This window comes from Diadema antillarum, unplaced genomic scaffold, assembly GCF_040938485.1.
Source record: "Diadema antillarum isolate AM-2024a unplaced genomic scaffold, OU_Dant_1.0 seq00000821_RagTag, whole genome shotgun sequence".
Lineage (NCBI taxonomy): Eukaryota > Metazoa > Echinodermata > Echinoidea > Diadematoida > Diadematidae > Diadema > Diadema antillarum.
In genome coordinates, this window is record NW_027271698.1 from 1830918 (window position 1) to 1854079 (window position 23162).

The 23162-nt window shown below is 37.8% G+C and overlaps 1 protein-coding gene across 1 annotated transcript in view; it reads left to right on the top strand.

Annotated features, from left to right (window-relative positions):
• The first annotated feature begins 2711 nt into the window (after nucleotides 1-2711).
• The window catches only part of LOC139739866 (rho-related BTB domain-containing protein 1-like), an 84444-nt gene continuing 63993 nt past the window's right edge, over nucleotides 2712-23162 (top strand). Inside the window, exon 1 of the mRNA XM_071650470.1 lies at nucleotides 2712-3007. The gene's annotated coding sequence lies outside the window, so the exon portion shown is untranslated. The remainder of the gene's footprint in view (nucleotides 3008-23162) is intronic.

Consider the following 23162-nt stretch of genomic DNA (forward strand, 5'->3'; position numbering starts at 1 on the left):
ACCGATAACAGAAAAATCTTAAAGGCAATTAGATATAACAATGACCAAATCAGAATATGTTTAGATATAAAATGGAGTGTTTATCAATAAAGAACTGAGATGAATCATGGAATTTATTGAATAATTTTGTATTCAGCACTGTGAAAATATGATAAACATGACACTGCTCTGTTTGTAGACTTTTTGTTCTTTACTCAATTTCCAGGCGAAATCTCAATTCTTCTCACACACTTTTTGACTTTGCACTCTAATTTCTAACAAAACAAAAAGTTATAGAGACTAAGATTGTTCTCTCATTCCACATTATGTTAGTAAACAATGGAAGGCATGCCCAATCGTTGATTCAGCGAGTAAGTTCAGAGATCAGCATCATTTTGTGACAATCATTTTTCTGAGCAATATATCTCTTCATTATCTGAGAAGAAGGGCGTACAGTCGTTCATCTCGATCATGCATATTAATTGGTCAGGTTGTTCAAATGACCAATCTAAACGATTTAAACATGTGTTGTTTTGTATGTTGCTGTTGTTGTTTTGATTGGGGGCCATGCAGCTATAATTTGTATGAGAAATTTGTATCATAAAACAAACATTCTGACTGGCTGAACAGCACCTAGAGAGCTCAGCGAAGTATAGGCCTATGGTTGGTTTTGTTATGCAAGGAGTTCTTTTTTTTTTGGGGGGGGGGGGCGATTAAATTGAGGATAGTCACATCACACCCCTGAACTTAAAGTTAATTTATTAATCCTTACATTATTATACTGTACCACTGGTCATTTCTACCAAAAAAAAAAAGAATTTTTATTCATTTCTTTCAAATAATTCAATAACAAATCAGTCATATAGCTGATCATTTGCATTCTCTATCTATATTCATAACAACCTGTTTTGAAAGTTCTAGTAACACTATAATATGCAATAACAATGAAAACACATAAAACATGCATCACCAGGAATTTACAAAGAAAAAAAAAGGAAACCAGCTAAAACTTGACCTGTAGGCCTACCCTCCCCCAGTTCCCAATACACACACACACTCACACATCCACACACTCACTTAATACCCAATTCACACCAAAACACACTTTTGAACACTGAATGCACATCCCCGCAGCCTCAATCACTAAATAGGTCTACACCACATAATTATTATCTCCATCTCATGCATGCACCTGACAATCTATACCCCATCTTCACACACATACAGGTACCTCTAACACCTTGCATCAAACACCTGATACAATGCAACCAAAACCTTCCTGCTTACAATTCAAATTAAGAAATCTTGTGCTAACAAATAAAATTCGGAAATTAATCATCCTTGGCCCTCATCATCTCCATATACTTTATTTTCTTTTTCTAATATATGATCTTTGCCATTCCAAATAAAGTGGAAAACATATTCTTTTATTTCTAAAAGAACCAAGTTTGGCACTATATTAATGAGGATAATTCAAGTTTGAAAGTGCAAATGCTTTCAAATAAATGGTTCCCCCAATAGTTAGACTTCTCTGTTTCCATGAACCCAGCAATCTCTTTATTTTACTCAATATCTCAATATCCCCCAACTCAACTATAAAATATCCCAATATATTTCTTTATATTTCTGTCACAATATTTTCAAACTCCAAAACCCCACATCATCTTTATCCTTTCCTATAACGATTATAAGTGTTTTCTTTTTATAAAAATTGTCATTTAATCCACTTGCTTTTCATTGAAAGCTTGAAAGTGGCTAAGTGCTGTTTTTATCTCATGTATACAGTGTAGAACTGAACATACTTCATCATGGCCAAAATAAATTCCTTTGATGTGATCGTCATTTCTCAATGCATGAGCCAAAACTTCAGTAACCCAATAGAAATACACCCATTTGTATAATGAAAGTGGAATATAAGACTTGTCGTCTTACTCATTGCATAATGATTACAAATTAAATCCCATATAGAAATATGACCCCCATGTATACAACTTTTTTTCTGATGATTTTATTTTTTCACCTTCATTCTCTTCATCAGCTCATGACGTTATTTTCCCTTCTGTAGGCATATAATATCATCAAATATTATTATCATTTGTAAAGTAGGCCTATTCAGAAAAATATTTTTTTTGAATAATTTTGTATGAAAACCCTTCATAATACCATAAATTAAACAAGCACTAGCAAACACACATATCACTGAAGTATACACAAGCTCAAGCGGTGGATCCAGAGGGGGTGCCCCCTCTTTATTTTTATCAAAACAAAAGAAGAAGAAAAGAAAAAAAGGTGGTGCGTGCACCCCTTTTAATTTTGTATAAAGGCGCCTCCACTTTACAGAATTCCTGAATCCGCCCCTGAGCTCGCACTTGACATACAGACGTATTCTTGTACTGTATACTTGTATTTGTCTGACAGAATTATTTCATTTGAACGTCCATCAGTGCACAAAATATCATGGTCCTTTGAAATAGGCTAATCAAGGAAAACGTTTTGATAAACATACGACAGCTGGCGCGTTTATATCTATCGTGGTCAGCCTTATCGTTTATCCGCGCGTTTGTCTTTTTCCGTGTATTGGACTCGTGATCGATAAGACACTGTTCTCAAGTATGAACAGCCCTTTTGCTCGATGACCTCAACTAGCTGTACAGGGTGCCCTGTGCTGTCGCTCGCCAGCCAGCTGTCAAGTCAACATTGCAACACATATACACTGCGCAACGATCAGGGCTGGTTGTTGTTTAGGAATTTTCTGCACTCTGATCTGCATGCTGGACCTGGACGGTGCATTGTTGGTGTGGTGGTGTCGTGTAGAGCATCATTTGTACGGTTTATGAGCTGACGATTGATGTTGTCATCACATCGAGACGATTTGGACGACCTGATTAACTCCTGACTCCAACTTGTACTTGGACATTGACATTGTCTCCAGCGACTGTTGCTGTGCTCAGTTTGATAGCACTTTCACCTTACTTCGCCAAATAGCTTTCACATTCAGTCTGCGCTTGACTGTGTAACTGGAAGCCGTGTAAGTAGAAACGTAGTTGAGCACCACTGGCAGTCCGCCGTCCTGTTCCTTGTTTATCTTCCTACCGTTTTAGTCCCAATACATGTATATCCCAGGTCAAACTGTTCAGTGCATGCAAAATCAAAACAATATCGTAGTACAAAGTGTAGACCTACTCGTACTGCTGTAACGAGGTTAGAGAGGTGTATACTTCTGGAACGAGTGATGCGGAACAGGGTCTAGACAATCAATTGACAAGTGCGCATTACAATTTATTGTGCTCCCGGCCCTGTTTTCATTTGCACCGAATGAAGCTGTAGGCCTTGTTACAGTTCTAGATCTAGTTAGCAAAGAACTTTATAGAATCTAAACACGCTAAATTCTACTCTAACTGTTGGACAACTTTGAACTAGATTCTACTGCCATGTATGTTTACAGTGACAGGGCTGTGTATATCAGTTCGGGAAACCCACTCACAAGGGGGGCCCCTCCTTATAAGTAACCCATCCCCCTTATAAGTAACCCCGTCCCCCTTATAAGTAACCCCCGGGGCACCCCTTATAAGGAGTCTCCACGCTTTTTTACAATGCAACGTGAAAATGAAAGGACTGCGGCAATTCGCTTGATTATGTAGTATACCACACATTCACTAACACACTGCTAATCTACAAAAATCAACTGATGACATGGGCAAAATCTCCAACCAAAGTGAAATATTCTCACCTAAATGACGACATCTCGCATCCAAAATTTCATTTGTGGTACTTTTTACTAAGAAACTAGATTTTTTTGTCATTTTCCCGATGTTCATGGATTTTTAATACATGTCCTCACATAGAAATAGAACTTTCGCAAGCCGATGTGGGCCGCCATTTTTTTCCAGTAGTGGATGTTACGATCGATAGAATACAAAAACATAAAAAAGACAATCAGTAACACCGCCACAACTGCAATCCCTGTTCGTGGTCAGTGCATGCGCGCCAGCCCTTTTCACGTGCTTTCGCAATGGCACTTGGCGCTAACGCAATGTTCGCGAGCCAAATGAAGGCGTTCAGCAGAAGATCGCGGAGCGCGCGCGTATCGCATAGGAATTGTACATCAGGCCGTGAACCGGACTACCACGGTCGCGAACCGGCGGATGCTGTACCAGATCGCGGCCGTGGTCTTTTTTTACTATCGCGATGGTGACAATAATGTAAATTGGTAAGTGGTCAACCTCTATAATATAACCTGGGTTAAAGCAATTTGTAAGTTTGCGTTTCAGAGTGGAAAAACCCTTACATTGTATGCGGCTGCAAACCAGGACATGTACTCTATAGGGTCAATGAACTTGGGAGTTCAAGCTGCGCGTATTTGAGGTTTTGTACACATTTAACCGCACCAGTAACCCCAACACGCACCAAGTCGGGTTAACTGCGCCCCGCGCCGGGTTGGTACATATTGTATGTGCACTATTAAAACACATGCTCTGCTCGAGGCACTGGGCAGCATGCAGGAAGCTGGACTATGAGGTGAACACACCTCTATCAGTCAATAGTGAGATTCACACTTTTACAAAATGTCAATATTTGGATCACGATCATTATCCCGCTATTTTGTATTATAGATTTATACAATGTGAAAACAACTTTAGGGAAGTGGGTGATTTTCACCATGTGTGCCTACCGGTAATTCTTTGGAGCCATTGATCATTAATTAGAATGGTGCTACTTTACATTTAATAAACTCTTTGTATAAACATCTTATTGCTTCCTTATTGGCACAAAAATAAATGCAGACTATTTAAATCTAGATAACCAGAGATATTGTACAGGATTATTTCTGCAACTACTTGAACCCTTTGAAGAGTGGCATAACTTAGACTTCCCCAAAAGTGACAGAATAATCAGCAAGTTGATTGTTGTCACTCTCACGGAAGGAGAAGAAGAAGAAAGAAGAAGATAGGAGAGTTCAAAACAACATATGACAAAATATACTAGAAAAGATACAGTGCATGAAAATTGTGTTCATGGGACAAATACATGTATGTCTGTAGCCATGGGAAAAACAGGTTCTAAAGAGATATTCAAGTCCAATCATTTGTAGCTTTTATTTTTTGTAATTCAATTTTTTGAGCAGAATTTTACTGATCTACTTAGAGCTTTCAGATACAAATCCGTTGCATAAAACTATTCTCTTCTTAAGGTAAATCTCCTTTAGGCAGATACCAGGGCCGGGGAAATAATATTTGTCTGTCCTTACTCAGAATGTTTACATGACAGACTGGCCTTTCTCTCAGTGGTGTGACTGGCTCGAGGGAGATTATCTAAGTGGTCCGGCAGTGAGCAGCCTTGAGGTTACTTTTATTTTTGTATTATCCCAAGTTTCTCATTAACCATACAAGTACTTATGTTCAGTGGAGCTGCAATTTTCCTCTTCTTACAAAAGGACCCCAACAAAACCATGCAAAATAAAACATCGGTCTAGAATTGCAAAGGAAGTCATTAATGACAAGGATTATGGAACTGTGTATGTCCAATCTTAAATTTCCTTGTTTGAAGTACGTATGGTCATACATTTGGTAGTGGTCAGCACAATCACAACTCATTACTGCGCAGGACAGTTGGCATAATGACATTAACATGGGTTATAAATTTTTGTTTGTTTAGAGTAACAGTGATAGGAAATCAACAGTTCAGGGATCTAGAAGAAATTATCAAGAATATAATGTCATGTGTGTAAGGAAACATCCCAGAGTCAGACAGTGGATTGTACAGTCCAAAACGGCATGAATTTAGAGTCATTCATTCTAAACCAGACACAGTGCCTGCACCTTACAAAGCCTTGTACCGTTTGATGACAGGATTTATCTTGGAATGAACTTGAGTCTGAGTGATGCCGTGCAATTACCAAATAGTTAGCTATTATTTAAGCATGCAGATATTTTCGCAAATGAGAAGGTCACATATTTTTGTGATATGTTGTTTTCGCGATTTGACACCACTGCTCTCAAGTGCACTAATGGCTATCCGTTTAATATCAGGTGGCAGTATTTTCGCATATTGTTTGAAATTGATGAAACCCTTGCAAAAATAACGGCTTTTACAGTATCTTCTATTGGAAGATACACAAATTACATTGTAGATAAAGCTTAAAATGCTAAAAGCCTAGTTTAGTAAACAGTATAGTGCAGATATACAACTGTACATTGTAACTGTATGAAATGAAGTGTGTTGTACTGTTTCATTTGGATTTACCAGCACTTTGCAGTGGAATATGATTGGTCAATGGTTTGTTTGTGAAGTTTCTGGCATTGATTTCTTCTCATCTGACATCTCATTTGCACATAACTAGTGCTATATGGTGTATCTGATCATATCAGAATTGAAGACAAAGTTTTGGAATATTTTCATTGGTGCCCCTGAAACTATGTTTATGCCCTGAGCAATTAGTTTTCCTTGGCACATAGGCACACTATACCATGAAGTCAGATATTATCTGAATGTTATCAGGCCAAAATTTGATCAGTGGCTTGTTATCGTTGCATATAAAAGGAAATGTGGGATTTCTGTTTGCCTTAATGCCTCTTATTGTACAAATAGTGGTATTATTCACCAGTCTAAATGCTCCATACAGCACAAAGTAGTTGATTTTTACGTGCACCAGACAGCACTATACTGATCAGAAAATATTTAAAGGGGCTGTACAGTACTGGTTGAGGTGGGGATTCATGTTTTGAACATTCCTAAGTGAGATAATGAGAAACCTCTTATGAAATATGAAAGAGCATGTAATTTTAAGAAGGATTAAATGTTTATTTGATGAAAATTGGTTTTCAAATGGCTGAGATATCCAAAAAAAAGTGATAATAATAGAAGGCGACAGGCCATGCCTTTTATTAGGATCTCTTTGTTTCACCTTGTTTTTGGATATCTCAGCCATTTCAAAACCGATTTTCATCAAATAAACTTTTGATACTCCTTAGAATTGCATGCTCTTTGACATCTCATAGAGTGGTTTCTGAATATCTCGCAAAACGTTAAAAGCTAAATCCTCACCTCAACCAGAACTGTACACACCCTTTAAGCTAGTGACTGAGAGTGACACACTTTCTGTCCACAAACTCCCTGACATTTTTTTCTTTGTCTAACATTAATCATAATCATGAATAAATCGTAAACAGAGATTAAAGGAATGAGCCTCATTGTTTGTGGAATGATAATACAGTCATGTCTTTCGGTTTCTTTTATTTTTACTGAGGTTTAAGTGCATATTTGTTCATCTTGTTTGCTTTGTAATCTGAAGTTCAGTTATAATGATATTGTGTTGGTTCTCAAGTCAATATTGAGTAGTACCGGCACTTTGACCTCAAATACACAAATTGAAGCCAGGAAGAGAAGTTGTAGAGCTTGTAATATCAAAGCACTGATTGATATCAAACAGGAAATAAGTGACACAAGAAGACATTAAGGTGATGTAATTCATAAAATCATACATGTGAGTATTATTTTGTAGGAATCTAATGGCATATATTGTAGAAAGCATATTGTAGAAATTTTCGCGAATTGGAGCCAACGGCCTTTTTCACAGCGTGAAATTTTCGCGAAGTGCCTCAGGCATTCAATGCATATAGTGTAGACGAGCCTTCGCATGCATTTTAATTTTACGAAGCTTGGCTCTCGCGAAATTCGCAAAATTAAAATGCACGCGAACATTCCTCGTTTTACAGTAGTCCACTAATTAAAGTTGATTTTTCATCTTTCTTTCTCTCTCTCTCCCTCCCTCTCTCTCTCTCTGTTTATCCATCTAGATATCTCACCTTTTCTCTCCTTCTCTCTTTTTCATTCTCTGTTGTGTCACCTTTAAAAAAAAAAAAAAAAAATCTACAAGTGTGATGTTTCTTTTGTTCATGTTTGACTGTTTCCGTACAACCAAATTTGGGTAGGAATTGTTAGAAGCATTTTAAGTTTCATTATTATGCAAATTAGATTAGAACCTGATAAAATCCTACAAGGAGAATTTGTTCAAATCTGTCCATGTATCCATGACCAGTCACGACATCACTCTGATAAATTCATACATGAAAACTGAAATGAAAACTACTAAAGAAGGTAGGTTTGTTGATAAATACATGTGCAATATTTGATCCTCTTGCAGCTTGAATGCATGATACCGTAATTATCTCTTTTTCATATCTCTATAAAGATTTAAAAGTTTTGAAAAACTTCACAGTGTGTGTTAATTCATTATCATCTTGCTTTGATGCTGTGAATTCACCTACTTTATATGACCCCTGGCTGTGCTTTATGTACGTTTGTAGCTGTTGGCACATCCAGTGAAGTGTTTTCTCCGCCGACTGGCGCAGATGACTGGAAGCTAACCGTTAATGAGCAGATCAAGTATTATCTTTATCTCCAAAATCTCTATCTTGTCACCAATATTTCCTTTCTGTTGGATGGAAGGAAAGATAGTTATGCCTAAGCTGCACGTCTAACTTACAATAGATTCAGGTTCAAGAAGATGAATTGAATGCTTATTCCAAAAGTTTGGCAAGCTAGAATTAAGTGTTAGCCCTTGAAGGGTTTGATAAGCACCTATACTGTATCTCCCACAGAGAACTTCTCTGAGCAAGTTTTCCCAAAATTGTACTTACGAAATCTGGTGGCCAGCTTTCATACCACGGTAGGACATGAATGCCATTAGATACTATAGAGCCTAGTCTCGAGAGAAAAAAAAAAAACACACCAGAGACCTGAAAGAACATGTCATACAATTTCATAATAAGGCCTTCGTGATGGATCACAGTTACTTACTTTTTTGTAGACCAACTTTGTATAGATTTTCCTTCGAGTGCATGTCGATAGGGAAAAAGGCATTTTTTTTTGTGTTAGGTAACATGGCGGTAAGCAACATTTGTTACATACTGTTACATCATGTCCCTTTAAATGAGGCAAAGCACAATTTCTTTTTTTTTCAGTGATAGGAGTAGTTCTACAAATCTAGCACAAATATTGATCAGCAGGGTGTATGTGGGGTGTGAGTGTGCAATTGTCTGTACAGCTTATCATAGCCGATTCTGGGAGCCAAGCACGCACACCCCACTGTCAACACAATCGGCTGGTTGAGATTACAGTGAAGGCCATTGAAGCTAACAGGGAAGAAACGCTTTGCAAAGATTAAAACGACACAAGGTTCAATCTAGCCAGAGACTGATGATGCAACAAGAAAAATATCTGTCGCAAATAACTGATGGTAATGAATAAGAGGATAAGACAGTTTATAAACTCTATATGATTCCAGTAGCTGCATGGAGGAGGATGTGCAATGCAATGTATCATGGATTGCAATATTTGTTGCCCTGAAGGTCTTCATTTTACCAATCCCTCAACCCACCATCGTCTTTCCAAGGACTACCTTTGTATTTTGTTTTCGCATGTCACAGCAGAGCAGTTCCTTCAATGCAATGTTCAATATAGGATTGTCTTTCAATGACAATAACTGTAGGTTGTATACAGAGCTACCAAGTCTCACGCATTCTGCGTGAGACTCAAGCATTTAGGGGCCATCTCACGATCTCACGCATGGCACCCATTTTTCTCACGCATCGGGCAAAGTCTGCAATTTGGGCCTATAATAGTGAGCATAGCTCAAAAGATTAAAGTGATAGTTGCAATTGAAGGTATATTTCCCTTTTGTCTTTCATAATAAGTAAAAAATCGTCACTGAAGTATGCACCTGATCGCACCATTAAAGGGAAGGTAAACCCAAAGAGCAATGTGGATTGAGTGAAAGCAGCAACATTAGTAGAACACATCAGTGAAAGTTTGAGGAAAATCGGACAATCGATGCAAAAGTTATGAATTTTTAAAGTTTTGGTGTTGGAACCGCTGGATGAGGAGACTACTAGAGGATATGACGTATGAGTGGACAATAATACAAAGAAAATATAAAGGAAATTCAACAAAAATTCACTTTTTTAGAATTATGAAAGAGCAGTGGACCAACTGCTTTCAGAAAGCAGGAGGAATAATTGCTACCCTTAACATATGTCAATATCAAGTTGATGGAATTTGTAATTTTCATGAAAAATTGATTTTTGTAGTGTTTTCTTTATATTTTCTTGGTATTGTTGTCCACTCATACATCATAACCTCTAGTAGTCTCCTCATCCAGCGGTTCCAACACCAAAACTTTAAAAATTCATAACTTTTGCATCGATTGTCCGATTTTCCTCAAACTTTCACTGATGTGTTCTACTAATGTTGCTGCTTTCACTCAATCCACATTGTTCTTGGGGTTTATCTTCCCTTTAAGAGCTAAAAATTGAAAAAGCTCCCTACTGTGGGAGGCCACAGGGGGAAAAACCCCTCCCACACCCTCGCTCGCGCGCACATTCGCATGCCGAGATGCCAAGTCATGAAAATCTCACTCATAAAATTTTTTTGAACTTGGCATCCCTGTGTATAAGTGTTCAAAATCTATTTCAGCAAGGTATGTAAGGCTGTCAGCAAGTACTTCAGATTCCTTTTTTTTTTTTTTCATTTCAATGACAGTACAGTTTGCTGAACATTGTACTTATGATGAAATATTGTATACCTGCATCACTCTCCTACTCTGACACAAACATCCTGTTTGGCAATTAAATAAACTGTGATGGAATAAGTCTGTTGTAATTTGTAGCACTGGAGCAAGGTTACCAAATTTGTGTAATGTAAAAACTCGTGCTGGCTGTTAGCCTATAATGAATTCTGATAGGTGATTATAATTTCGTCATACTTTATTCTTCTACAGTTTGTGAAAACGATCAGAATGACAAGTTCAAGTACATGATTACTCTTAATCTATCTTCTTTTTACATAAAAAAAAATAACATGCATCTTAGGTATATATCAGTTGCATGTAGAGCCAAACCAGGTCATTGCAAGCTTCTTAAGATTCTCAAACCTTCTTCTCTTTGTTTTTTTTTGGCTCATCTGAGCGGAAGGCTCAAGTGAGCTATTGCGATCACTTATCGTCTGGTGTCCAGCGTGCAATAACTTTTTACATTTTCATCTTCTTCTTTAAAACCCCTTAGTGGTTTTCCACCAAACTTGGCAGGTAGCATTCCTAGGGGGGATAGGATATCAATTTGTTTATAGATCACCATGCTCCCCCTGAGGGACCCCCCAGAAGGAGTGGGGGACCAACACATTTTCTTCATTCTTGAAAACACATCATTAAATTTGTCGCCAAACCCAGTGCGTTATCACAAGGGTGACAATTTACAATAATACAAAGACCCCATAGAACCCCCTATCTAAAATAGAATACGATTGTTTAAAACTGGAATAACCCTGAGTAAATACTTAAATGATTTCATTTTCAAGGTTATTCATACAATTTGTAGTAGATCCAGGGGTTGGGCAGGGATTGAAGGGGGGAGCAGTTTTTACAATGAAGTCTCTTTTTTATACTGCGTAATCTAGTTTTCTATATACAGTATACTTGTCACATATTTTTACCAGTGTGATAAAATATGCAAATGGATACCATGCCCCCGTACAAGCCCTCAAAGAGCCCCCCCCCCCCCCCCCCCGCCCCCAAGTTTGCAATGTTCTCAGGTAGTACTCTGCAAGAATGTGTGGAAGGTGAACTTGCAATACTCAGTGAGCGCAAGACCCCCTGTCCCTCGTCTCTTGTTTTTCAATTACATTGTAGCGTGTGTTCATGAAGACTTTACATTCAATGGGTACGCCTGTTTGGGGTGTCGTATTATTTTTGTTTTTTAAAGAAGTATTGTTTGATTGTTTGTATTGCTATAGCACATGCCTAAACCAGAAAACGGGCGAATGATGCCGACTCCCTCATAGTTCCCCCCCCCCCCCCAGGTGACTATTAATAGTCAGCAGACAGCATCAACCATGCGCATTGTGCCATACAAAGAAAAGAAAAGCAGTATGATTGTAGCAACATGACCCCACCCCCTCCCCCAAAAAAAAGGAAAAACAGACACAGCTCTCGCCTAAATGAGCCAAGTCAGTAACTGACCAATGCACCATTTATGAGCAGGTAGAAAAGAAATAAAGACAGATCTCCAGTAGTCAAGTTGATAGTGGAAGATTTAGTTGAAGAGAGTGGAAGATTGTGATGGTCTTTCATGATATTGTCAGGCAAAAATACTTCAAAGCACGGGTACATCTCTCTCTCAAAAAAAATTCCCAAACAAACAGGGCTTCACTCATCTCAAAAGATGCAGCTAAAACTTGACCCAACTACATCATCTCAATCTGTTAATACATCTCTGTCGTATACATCTTACTTTGAAACATGATATTTTTGAGGCATGGAATTTTCGCTAAGTGCCTATATAGCATTAAATGCATATCCAGTGAAGACTGCAAGACCTTTCATGTGCATTTTAATTTCGTGAATCTTGGCTCGTAAATTTGACAGATTAAAATGCGCATGAACATTCCTCGTTTTGCAGTATGCTGTTCTGAGATAATAGCGTCCGTTTCATGCTTCTTGCGTTTGCCATAGCAAAAGTACCACTTGGTACTATTGCAGGGAGTAAGACCATCAGATCACAAAAACTCAAGCACAGTGGGACACAAATATGAAGGGCATACATTGTATGAGTCAGTGGCAGCTGGCAGGTATTTTGCCATTGACTTGACCCCATGCCGACCCCCTTGTGTGAGGTCAGACAAGGTTACAAGTTTTAATGGAAGTTCACACTGTGGATCAGCAAATCCTTGTGTAGAATTTTGCAAGGTGGGACCAGGACGGGTGTTGGGGTCACGTCTGTCATTCTAAGCATATACTCCAGCGGAAGTGTGTCGTTTTTCGGCCTTGCTTTTTGTTGTCATTCAGGCTGGATTTAGCCCATTGTTTCTGGTGGAATGAGCTCTCCCCACAGCTGCTTGGCACACCTTTCACTAATCCAGACTTGAACTTAATTCACAGTGGTGTACCTGGAGCCTGCCATTCCTCCTGCTAACTCTAGGAGGAAATCAAAGATTTAAAGAGATGTTGGATGTCGTGGCAGTATTTTGGTTTCATAGTCAGCATCAAGAAATAATACTGATGTGACACTGTCTGTGAAGGTGCAGCGATGCGTCATGTACCCTACAGTTATACTGAATTTTGGGAAAGTATAGGAGAAGAATGTAAGAAATTTCGCTAACAATTGGAGACTGTGCAATTATGTTAAAGAAGTGCTGAAAGAAAATTAGGAATTTCGTATTATCAAACAGAGCAGTTATAAAAATCAAGAAGTACTGATATCTGAGATACTACAATATTGATTATGCAGTGCAACTGTGTTTCATATTTCTAATTGAATAGAGAGATGTGTACAGTTCAGTGTATGAAAATCGCTGTCACATTTCTTGTATTTACTCGTAATCAGTGGCATACTCTTCAGTCACTACTTTTTAAAACGTCTATGGAATATCTTCGTAATTAGATTCTATGAATGCATGTCTTAAGATCTAAACAAAGAGTGGTTCTAAGAATCATACAAAGGAAATCAGCAGCTGCCCTCAATCGGAGACTTCAATCGAGATAGCAAGGAGTGCCCCTCATGATAGCAGCAGCCAGATCCAGATTTTAAGTGTTTCAAGAGGGAAGTTAAATGATGCAAGCATATAAACAATGCATTGTGCAAACTCCTCAGGGAAATATAGAAATGGAAACAAGGTTTGCCAAGTGGGAATACCTTTAAACATGAACCAAGCCAATTACTGTGTTCACAGTCAGCATGTGTGGTTTCGGGTTATTACGAAGTTAGAAGGACGACATTTTGACACATTCCCACCTGTCAATGTATTTGCCCACCCCACAACCGATACACTCCCCCCCCCCCCCCGCCCCCTTGAATGGCAGTTGGCTCATTCTATGCAGTCAACATGGACGTACTGAAAATAACTGTGTGCTTAAATAAACAAGTCTGCTGCAAGACCTATGTCAAAGAAGCCATCACTTCTACTACACCATGTTCAGCTTGACTCTGATAGGTAAAATGTATACTGAAACTTTGTTCAGAGATGTCCATTACAAATCATAATTCCCACACCTCTGTTCATTTCCATTTGTTGCAAATATAGTTAACTTTGTAATCACAATTCTTGCAATCCCAGATTCAAGATATCAAACTTCTGTGGTTAAACAACAACTATGTTTTAATTTTTTCCCTTAATTTTTTGTTTTGGGCAAGTAGCTTTCCTCATGGGCAAGCAAAGATACGATAAGTCACAAATCTACATGCCTGAAGTGAAGGACAAGCAAAAGAAGAAGAAAAAAGAAAAGAGTAAGTGTGGAGCCCTGAATTTTCATGAAAAGAATGCTCATGGGACAAATATGGTTTCCCTGAATAACCAGGGGAAAACCGTTGAAAGGAGTCATATGGTGTCATAACTCTCCAACTGGTTTGTAAAGAAATTGATGTTAAAATCATGTTTTTGGTCACTGAGTTAATAGCAACTGCCACCTCTTGCCCTGTAAATAGTCATCATGGCTAGTTGATATCAAAGCTGCTATGGCTGGCCTGATGCAAAGGATGCATCTGTTTCCTCTTTGATTTCATGTCAAGAGAGGATATTTAGTGAAGATTGGTATGCAATTAAAGAGAGGATATTTTAGTGAAACTTGGTATGCAGCTCAATGTGAGATATGTGGGGGCAATGGCATCCCCACCTCTGGCAATTCGAGTACTGTATATGCCATATATTTAGCGGTTCCATAACATACCCCCACCTCTGGCAATTTGAGTACTGTGGATATGCCATATATTTAGCGGTTCCATAACATTTGCTCCTGTGACAATAGCTCCCATGAAATATCAGAACTCTGAGCCGAACATTAATTCCACCCACAGACATAACCCTAACCCTAATCCTCATCAAACCATGGAGCTACAAAGCTCCATGATCAAACTAAACCTAAAAACCTATCACAACCCTCACCCTAAGTCTGTGGAGAAAATAAGACGAGCAATTGTTGCAGGAGCAAATGTCGTGCCACCATATATAACAAGTCTTTCTTTTAGAATCGGGACTTCCCGACAATTTCATGAGTGGTTAAATTCACAGTCGTGGAGTGCCGTAATGAATGGAGAAATGTATGTGTGTGCATGCACTCATATGGAAATCAGAGTTAATAATTACGCGTGTTGTGAAATTTGTAAATAGCACCCGACTTGCAAAATTCGCGAAAGTAAAAACCTCACAACATAGATTGCGTATACAGTATATGGCTGCTGTGAATGATATCACTGATTAGTGAAACACAGGAAACTTAGAAATTCCACAACTTATGGCAGGTCCAATGTGTTTTATGAAACCTCTACCATTCTATTTATCTTTTTCTTCTTTTTTTTTTTGCTCTATTCATTAAAGCCAACATAACCCTGGTGTTTAACAGCATGATGCAATAGCTCCAATGTATTGTACTAAACTATATAATGTATGTTCATTGTATAATGCAATTCTGTGTGGGGTCTTTTCAGTGGCCTTTTGTATGTAGCCCTTGTCTCTGCTATTCCATGTGAAAGTATTCTTATGGAGTACATCAAGGGCACATTTCAAGAAAAGATTTGAAATAACAATATTGAGTGTTACACAAATTGCAATTAGCATGGTATCTTCTTCATCAATCAAAGTTGAGCAGATGTACCCAGCTACTTTGCAATAAAACTGAAGTGCTTTATGAAATGGGGTCAGATCACAAAGGGAAAAAAGCAGAAATTAATCAAAAAGAATTCATGGAAACAAATTTTGGGTGATTGCTGTATAGCTTTTTGACAATAAAAAGCAAAAAATGATTGCCAAAAACCCTACCAAATGAAAATTATTCTTGCCATGTCTACAAATGACTAGTTCAAATCATTGATTTTTGTTTTGTCAATACTGTGGGCTTTTATTCAAATAAGAAAACACCCTCATCACATACCACAGTTTTTGGCTAGTCTAAGGATTAATTGCCTTTTTATGGGTAGTAGTGACACAGCAACAATCTTAGGTGGCCTGACCCAGTAACTCATTGTCTTTTTCTGGAAATGAAGACTCTGACTCATCAAGGATTTTATTCTCTTATCAGTAATTAGGTCAGTGTGTCTACTCTGAGATTCTTACGTAAATCCTGTTTATATTCACGTTATTTGTCTGGTAACTGTGGCCACCAGGTGGCCACACCTTGGACCCACTACACATGTCAATGTAGATGATCTAGTTGTTTCCTGTATTGCAGTGAATATTGGTATGACCACTTTCTTTGAGAAATTGTAACGTAAATTATTATGTCCCCAAAAAATTACAATCAATTTTTGCATTGATAACATCCAATATGATTAAACTGTCTAAATGCTACTTCAAGGTCTTAAAATATAAAATCTTAGCTCTATTTTGCAGAAAACCCCATTCAATTTGGTTAAGCGGTCACAGAGAAATGTGAAAAGTTGTAGAGCGTGTCATGAGTCTGATTCTTCCAAGTTTAGCACTTCAGTGCTTTTGTGGGGACGAATACAATAGACAGAACTTGGAGGGAAGGGATTCTTGACATCCTCTACAAAATTCCTCATTTCTCTTTGACCACTGAGCAAATCGAATGGGGTTTTCTGTATTTAAGATGTGGGCAATGAGTTATAGTTTCATACCCTGAATTTGTATTGAGATTGATTCACTATTTTTAAAGATATCATTGCGGAGGGCCCCGTTGTAATTTTTTGGGGGACATACATGTACGGTACAATGATGATGATTTGCAGCATTTGTATGGCACCATATACTGTACCGGTATTATGACAATCTGTGTAATAGAAGGTGTGCTGTAAAGACCCACCTGCTAACGACTTGCAATGTTTTAGTTCTTGTGTTAACTCTATATTTTATGAGTTTCTTGGCAACAAATTATGGAGAATTTTCTATACTGAGAAAATAGATAATATATTTCTTAGTAAAGGAAGTTATGCCAAAGTGTGGAAAAAGTTTAAAAAATGAAATGTGAAAAAAAAAACCCACACAAGCACTGATACAAACAGTAATCACATAATCACATAGTAATTGAGAATATTGCAGCTACACATTAGAAAGTCCATAACTATGTGCTGTTTCCATTTCACAATAGTCACAGCAGTCTTAAGACAAGATGTCTGTGATGTACCCGTAAACACATACAATGTACATATTCCTACCATGGAGCTACAACCATGCATATACATACATGCACATTTGCATACATACATACATACATGTACATGTAATCATATGCATACAAATGCTATTTAAAGGGTGTGTACAGTTCTGGTCGAGTTGAAGATTTAGCTTTTAACATTTTGTGAGATATTCAGAAACCACTCTATGAGATGTCAAAGAGCATGCAGTTCTAAGGGGTATCAAAAGTTTATTCGATGAAAATCGGTTTTGAAATGGCTGAGATATCCAAAAACAAGGTGAAACAAAGAGATACTAATAAAGTTGGGGCATGTCGCCTTTTATTATTAGCACTTTTTTTTATATCTAAGCCATTTGAAAACCAATTTTCATCAAATAAACGTTGAGTCCTTCTTGAAATTACATGCTCTTTCATATTTCATAAGAGGCTTTTCATTATCTCACTTAGGAATGTTCAAAACATGAATCCCTACCTCAACCAGTACTGTACAGTCCCTTTAATATACACATCAAATACACACAAATACATGTAGATGCATCCATATAGCTGTACATACCATTACATATATCTATACAGACATATTTAAGCATATCAAATTACATGCATGTACTTGCATAATACGTACACATGCACATATGAAATTACCACATACCAACATAACACACACATACATGCATTGTACATAAATATGCGCATGCACAAGTGTGTAGCTGTTGGTAGGTTTGACAAGCCCCCTTGTCAAATGTCATGGTAGGCTGCCATGGACAGCTGTAGCACAAATTGAAAAAAAAAAAAAGAGAGGAAAAGAATAGATTGTTCAGCTTCAACAAACTATCGTCCTTCAGTGACCTTTCCTGGCATTTCAAGGAGGGTCAACAACTATGTCTTAATACTACCAGCATTTATTTATTCAATATTATTGTATGTATTTTTTTTTACATATCATCTGTGTGTTTTATTACCTGGAGAAACTTTCAAATTCTGACTCCAGTGCCCATTCAAAGATACTTGCAGATTTCATATTGTATTACTAATTACCTTCAGAGAATTGTAAAATTCAAAAGAAATATCACATGGCCTAGCTTATTTCCAAGAGTACACTGTACTAGTTATACTATTTGTAACAAATGTACAACATAATTGGCAAAAGCATAATAGGACATTGCAAGAATCTATTATGAGTGAGGCTCTTTGATATGCAGTGTATGACAAAGGGTGTGATACAAAACTACTCCCAAAGACCAATCATATACAATGTAGGAACCAAGATGAAAGCTCTTGTGTTCATCCCCACACCCCTTTCTCCCTCCTTCCCATTCTCTTTCTCTCTTTCATTCTCTTACTCTCAAGACAAAGCAAAACAATCTGTCTTGAGTAAAACATTACCATTTTATCTGTTCTGATGCATCAAATGAAAGTTGTGTACAGTTGTATTTAAAGAAAATTCTGTGTTATTGTACTGTACAGCTGGAAATATTCGTGTGCATTTTGATTTCACAAATTTTGTGAGAGGTAAGATTTACGAAGTCACACAAAAGTCCTTCTACACTGTAAGCATTAAAAGCCAGTGGCAATTTGCATAAATTTCATGCCGCGAAAATATCTTGCTTTGCAGTATACAAGTGTACATGTGAGCTGATTATACTCTTCTGTACCGTACTACAATTTTGTACTGCAAGAGTCACACCTATCAGATTAATCATTGTGTTGTGTACAAAAAAAGAGCTTAATTTCAGGATAATTGTGTATGTTTTACACATGTATTTCATAATGTGTGAGTTTCATCAATCCATTCTCACTGTGAAATGCGCCATACCTTCAGCTACTGCTATGTAATATATTTCTTCTAAGTTTTCCAATAAATTTTGAGTGAGTCCTTTTAATATTGATTTTAATAGTCACCAAACTGATAAAAATAGTCGCTTTTTTGCATGCATTACTCAACATCATGCATAGGAGAATGTCGATGTAGGAATGTGCAAGCAATCTGAAGCTTGGGGTAGGGAATCCAGATTAGGAATGCACATATCAGGAGGGGGAGACTTATACCAGTAGCCTGCCCTCACTTGACATATACATGCCAGGTAATTCTGCCCATGTCATCTATGTGTAGTCGGATCACATGCATCCGTTGTGCACAATGGACACTCACGGCTCACTGCCAAATAAGATTTCTTCGGCAAACGATTGACCTCATTTCAATTCGTAGTGATCCATTTTTATGCTCAAGTGCAAAAGCACACATGGGTCTATTTATGCTTTACGTATTGGCTTCAGGCAGGTTGTTGGGTGCCTGGTGAATGAAGTATTTACACTGTAAGTATACAAATTTTAACACACATGAAGTAATTGCAGATCCCTCATTTGTGTAAGCGACAAAAATGCTGGCAGAAGTTTGGTGATATCTTTTTTGTGATGTGCTGACCCAGTTTTAAGTTACTAGTGTAACTAGAGATTGTAATTTGTCATCACTGACAAATTAAGGTGATCCGATTTTTTTTTTAATCAATGATTCGAGTCCTGATCGTAATAGGCATGACAATACAAGTTTCATCTGTGTTTAGAGACATTGGCCGTGTGAGGTTTGGATTCTCATTTAGAAAAGGGAGTCATATCTGCCATCTTTGGTACCAATTCTGTATACACTGAATAACGAAGATACAGCAACGAATACATATGACCTTTGACCCACCTTTACACTCCCAAGATGGCATCTGAGGAAAAAGTGGTTATTTTGTGAAATGATTCTTGCGACATCGTCTATATTCGTGTGCAAAATATGGCAAAGATAGGACAGGTATTCACCAAGATGCAAAATGCAAAGTCTTAGGTACAACATAAAATCTGGGAGAAATTCACCGAAGGGTAAGTGAGAGCTAGTGCTCGATAAAGAAAAGCATGTCGATTTTCACATTAAAAAAAAATCCCTCCCATAGAGATAACACGTCATAACGAAAATACAGAAAGAAGTACATATGACCTTTGACCTCACTTTGCACACCCAAGATGGCGTCTGAGCAAAAAGTGGTTATTTTGTGAAATGATCCTTGTTACATGGTCTTTGTGTGTGCAAAATATGGGAAAGATAGGACATGTATTCACCAAGATACAGGATGAAACATTTATGACCTTTGACCCTAATTTACATACCCAAGATGGTGTCTGATCAAGTAGTTGTTATTTTATGAAATAATGTACGTGACATGAACTAAACATGTGCAAAATATGGGATTGATAGCCATTGTTGTTGTTCATCTATTGCACAGAAAGTAGTAGAAAGAAAGAAAAATAAAGAAAAAAATGTTATTTTATAGAAATTTGAAGGAGAAGCATAAAAAAATCAGAAAAAGATAAAGTTAGGAAGGGAGATTAAGACTAACTAAAGAAAAAGAAGAAAAAAAGTGTTTAAAAAAATGAAAAAAAATATTGGCAGGGGTGAGCCTCGAACCAGGGACCTTAGGATTACGAGTCGGATGCGCTATGCAATGACCTATTTCATGCTCCATAGGCCCTGTGTATTAAGCAAAATGACGCTGCATCGAAGCCACGTGCCATTTTCAACCAAGTTTTTCGACGTGATGCCGACGTCGTATGAAAAAATGAAGGGCACACTTACGATAGCCCAAAGTCTCAGCTACAACATACTAAAATCTGGGAAAAATTCACCGAAGCAAAAGTGAGCTAGTGCTCGAAAAAGAGAGTCATGTCAATTTTCACTGCCAGAAAAACTGCTCTCCCATAGAGATAACACGTAAACTGGTCAAATTCTACAAGGATACATTCAATCCATTTTTACGAGGCGATGACGTCATCCAATCAAAATGTTGTTTTTACATTAATGAAAGAACATTTCATAAGCTACAACATACTGAAATATGGGAGAAAATTGGCAGAGGATAGGTGAGATACGCTCGAGTAAACTTGTAATTTGATGACGTCATTTTGAAAATTTACTTTTTTTACTTTATTAAGAAATTTGATATCTTTTAATCATTTTGTCAGCATTGCCTACCCATGAAATGACATGTACAACTCATCAGCTTTCAATATATGTAAAGAAAATGGGGGGTCACCGTCCATCCTGACGAGTAAAATCGGATTTAAAATTGGCAGTTTTTTGGCGTAGTTGCACTGTATATCGCCATTGACGCGCGCGCGGAATTTCAACTTTGACGGCCCCGTATGACGTCATATTGAGTCGGATTGACTTGAAACTTGGTATAAATATTCCTTGACATTTCAGACATGCGATCAAAGTGAAAAAACTGGAAATTTCAATTGCATATGAGCTGTGCGTGCGTATATGCGCGCGCGCGTACGCGTCCGTCCGATTTTTTCAATTTTTCAAAAAATGCTCCAAATGGTCTGAAACGTGTGCAAAAAAATTTTGAGCTCGATTGGAGCATACAAATATTTCAACGCGCGCGTACGCGCACGTTTTAAGAGAAAATATGAATTTTGAGAACATGAGTAGAATGCGCATAACTTTAAATATATGTGACGTAAATTTCATTGAAAAATTCTATTTCATTAATGAGATATGATTGAGAATGTGATTTCATATAATGACGTCATAGTGACGTCACGGTCGACTGATCACAATGATACATTAGATTTGCCGTCTTTGGGACATGATGCATACATGATATAATTTTGAAATTGACAGGCAGCGGACTTTCTGAGCTAACCTCTGCACAACTTTTGAGGAGAAATAAAGAAGAAGAAGAAAAACAAAGAATCCGTACAGATACAGAAGGTGATCCGAGAGGATACTCGGATCACCTAATTATGAGATTAATTACAGTTCTGTTTTTCTGTGAATGTGAACGCAAACAATACTTTAACAGACAGCATAAAAATATTTTGCATGTGTGATTAAATTTTATTGAGGCCAGACATCAGAAGCTACAACAATGTGTTGCTGTTTTAGTGGCCTTGTGTACAGTTGTTTTAGTAGCCAGTGAAAGGAATTTCATGTAAGACCCTAGCCACAATGCAAAACTGGAATTTATTTTTGTAACAAGTTGGCATTACGGTGTACATAGTTCTTCTCCATTATGTTCAACTATTGAATGCAAGACACATGGTAGAAAAATGGCAATTTTGGTTCCTGATGGCATCAGCTTTCTAATGTATTTTATCATTTTGCTGTCATATTTGAAAGAATTATTAAAGGTGCATGGTCCCGATGTTTTAGTCAAATGCGTACGCGGGCGCACAGCGCAAGTTTCCTATAGAGACCTACGCTATCGACTCCTCTTTAGCGCTTACGCTTTGGCCCACTTCCCCGAGTCCGAAGAAGTCCGATCCACTGTAGTCAGTGGTCCGATCACAGTTCGGCTCATGATTCGGCTGGGGGGATGACAGCTTTAGTAAACTTCTTTTGTGATGTCATAATAACAGGCACATATGCACGCACCCTGGCATTACTACAGACTGCGCGATGCGCAGAGAAGACAACGAAGGCAACGTTACTTAGCAACACCTACGCACTTTACTCTTGATGACAGCTCAATTTCGGTAATCTTTGTATCAATGCTAAAATGGTGATCGGCTGTATCATCAACAGCGCCCTCTACACTACTGGGACTACGCCCCTGTAAGCAATGTGGATCCTTCCTCTTCATGGCTGTTTTTCAAATGCATTCGATTCATATCTTCTGATGTATGATATCTCTCTCTTCTCACTGTTGAGAATTACAGGTGTAACGTCAGGAAATAATCAAAACAGTATTACATATATATATATTTAACCTGATATAATCTTTAAAATCATTCATGGAAGTATGTATAAACCATTGACGTCTGAGGGAAGCATAACTGAATTCATGGCAGCCTTTATGATGAATTGTGATACCATAAAACATGATATTCATGGCATGAAATTTTCGCGAATTGCCACTGGCGTTCAGTGCATATAGTGTAGACAAGAACTTTCGCGTGCATTTTAATTTTGCGAATCTTGGTCTTCGCGAAATTCGCGAAATTAGAATGCACGCGAACATTCCTGGTTTTACAGTATTGCGTGGCATTACCAGTGGCCTGA